Source organism: Marmota marmota, unplaced genomic scaffold (assembly GCF_001458135.2).
Source record: "Marmota marmota marmota unplaced genomic scaffold, marMar, whole genome shotgun sequence".
Lineage (NCBI taxonomy): Eukaryota > Metazoa > Chordata > Mammalia > Rodentia > Sciuridae > Marmota > Marmota marmota.
In genome coordinates this window covers 10,283,056-10,285,924 of record NW_026000283.1, presented here as the reverse complement: position 1 = coordinate 10,285,924, position 2,869 = coordinate 10,283,056, and positions in this window count along the sequence as shown.

The window sequence follows — 2,869 nt, the reverse complement described above, 5'->3', positions numbered from 1 at the left end:
TCATATATATATATATATATATATATATATATATATATATTATATATACATACATATATATATATATTGTTATGCTCGAATTCGGGACCCACAAAAGACCACCAGAGACCAAGATCCATGTAAGCAGAGCTCGGTCCTCTGCGGGCACACAGCAACTGGTGATGCTGAGAGGCCCCGAGGCAGGGTTTGCAGCAGTTTTATACATTCCTTGGGGAAGGCAGGGACTTCACATACATCATAGCATCTCTTAGCAAATCATCACACACCTTGGGAAAATCATAAAACAACTCTAAAACATAATTAGCACATTCACTGGTGGGAACAAGTTGGGTAAGGGTGATTGGCTAGTACAAGAGGGGTATTCGTTTGAACTGATTGGTTTAGGCCACGAGGGGAGTACGTGCTGAAATACATGGTTTCCCAACATATTATCAACCACCATAAACTACTGGGAGGGTCATCTAGCATCCCAAGTATTTTCCTGGTCTCATGCTGATTGGTGGCTTGCTAGGGGGTTGCTATGGGTCCCCACCTAGCCTGACTGAGTCAGGAACACCTGGCACAGCAGATCTCTCCTGTTATTTGTAGATAAACAACTCAGCAGGGTGGGTATGTGCCTAGAAGTGCTCTGTGGGTCTTTCCTAGGAAAAGGTCACACCCCTTTTCTTGAAGAGGCTTTGCTCTGAGGTAGAGGCTGGTGTGTGTGTGTGTGTGTATTCAATGGACCTTTATTTAATTTAATTATATGTGGTGCTGAGGATCAAACCCAGTGCCTCACACGTGCTAGGCAAGTACTCTACCACTGAGCTACAACCCCATCCCAGTGATTAAATTTCAACACCAATTTGGGGGGAACACATTCAGACCATGGCTGGACCAAGGTCTTTGGGGAGATGAGAAGGGATGGGGTTGAATGAAGAAGTGGAACCTGTACAATTAGTTTATTATGGTGACAGGACTTTTCAGGAACCCAGTACAGAGTCTTGAACTGCAAAGGTTGGAAAAGTCCTTAGAATGATACACTCCAACCTTCTTTTATATGCAGGAATCTCCCCATGTAGCCACCCAGAAAATGCTGGCCTGCCTCTGCTTAAATATCTCCAGTAAGATGCACTTACTACTTTCTAAAGCAGCCATTTGGACTGGAAGACCCTGATGATGGTTAGGAAATTCTTAAGGGTGCTGTATAAAGATCTGCCTCTTGCCAGGCATGGTGGCACATACTTTTAATTCTAGTGACTTGAGAGGCTGAGGTAAGAAGATCATGAGTTCAAAGCCAGCCTTAGCAACTTAGACAGACCCTGTTTCAAAATAAAAAATAAAAAGGGCTGGGGACATGGCTCAGTGGTTAAGCGCCTGTGGGTTCAATCCCCGGTACCAAAAAAAAAAAAAATCTGCCTCTTTATCAGTTTCATCCATAGAGGCTCACAGTAATATTAATTGTTGAGAATTTTGCAAATGTCAAGCATTCTTTTACAGATCCTCTCTCACTGGAGTCTCACAACAGCACAGTAAAAAAAAAAAAAAGTAGTATCCTATCCCTTGGACCAATGGAGAAACTGAGGCTCAGGGAGATTAAACAGTCTAACAAAAGGAACAGGCGCAAGTTGCAAAGCTCTGAATTCAGCCAGCAGCTCCCAAATCCAAAGCCCACACTCTTTGCACTCCTCCACTCTGCCTCTGTCCCCTCACTCTCTCCCATGGGCCAGTTCTTCAGTTTTGTAAAGGCAGATGTTGTGTTCCCCATGAGTGTTTTCCAGTTAAACATTTCCAGTACTTTCAACCACTTCTCATCAGGAGCCCTTTCCCTTCCTGGTCACTCACTCATACAAATGGGCTCCAAACCTGGAGCACCATGTTCCAGGTGGAGCCTAGCCAGGCCTGTGCAGAGCAGGCCTCTTGGGCCCCCACTGGCGACCCTGTATTGCCATTTCTACAGCCTGGAATTAAACTCCTGTCCTGGTAACAAAGCTTCATCAATCTGTTGACATACTCATTTTTCACTCATGAATAATGAATAATCTGCATGTATGTTTTGTTCCTTTGCAAAATCTTTAGTCCTTGGAGCCTGGAGAAACAAGTGTTAGATGAACACAGAAGGAGATGCATGAGGCATCCCCGACATTTAATTATACTTTGAAATGTGTGGAGAAGTGTGAAACCTACCCCGCTTCCTAGATCAAGCATGTGGGCCCTATCTGTCTTTGGAAGGAGGATATCCTCCCTCTGGATTTCAATGAATGAAACCATGTCGAGTTATTGCATCCGCATGGATTTCCAGCAGCTCTGAGCGTCTGGCAGACAGGAAATAAATCAAGTGACTATTCTTCCCAGACCGCTTTTGCCAAACTGATTGCCAGGGGGCTCCATGAAAAGAACTCCTGATGATGCCAGCTGGCCAACTGCAAGGGGTGGCCAAGCTGGGGTGGATTCTTCCTTGAGCCTTAAGGAAGCAGCCAACCTTCTAAAAGAGCAGAAACCACCGCAGGATAGGCTGTGCTGATCTGTAGGCTTCAGGATCCTAGAGCAACCAGGGGGGAGTTGGCTCTGACCCCTCCACTAGCCTGTCAAGGCCAGGCAGGGTTGTTTTTCTTCAAGATATTGGCAACCCATAGCATTTACGCCAGAGATGGCATGCAAATCCATTAGCAATACCACCACGACCAGTGGCAATGCTCTCTCCCACACTGCTGTTTACGGGCACAGCTGGCCACCCACTGAAAGAATTGACCTAAGAGCAGTATCCAGCCTTTTAAAACTTTTTTCAAGTTTTAGATTTATCTCTTTTTTTTAATTATAGATAGACACAATACCTTTATTTAGTTATATTTTTTTTTAATGTGGTGCTGGGGATTGAACCCAGGGCCTC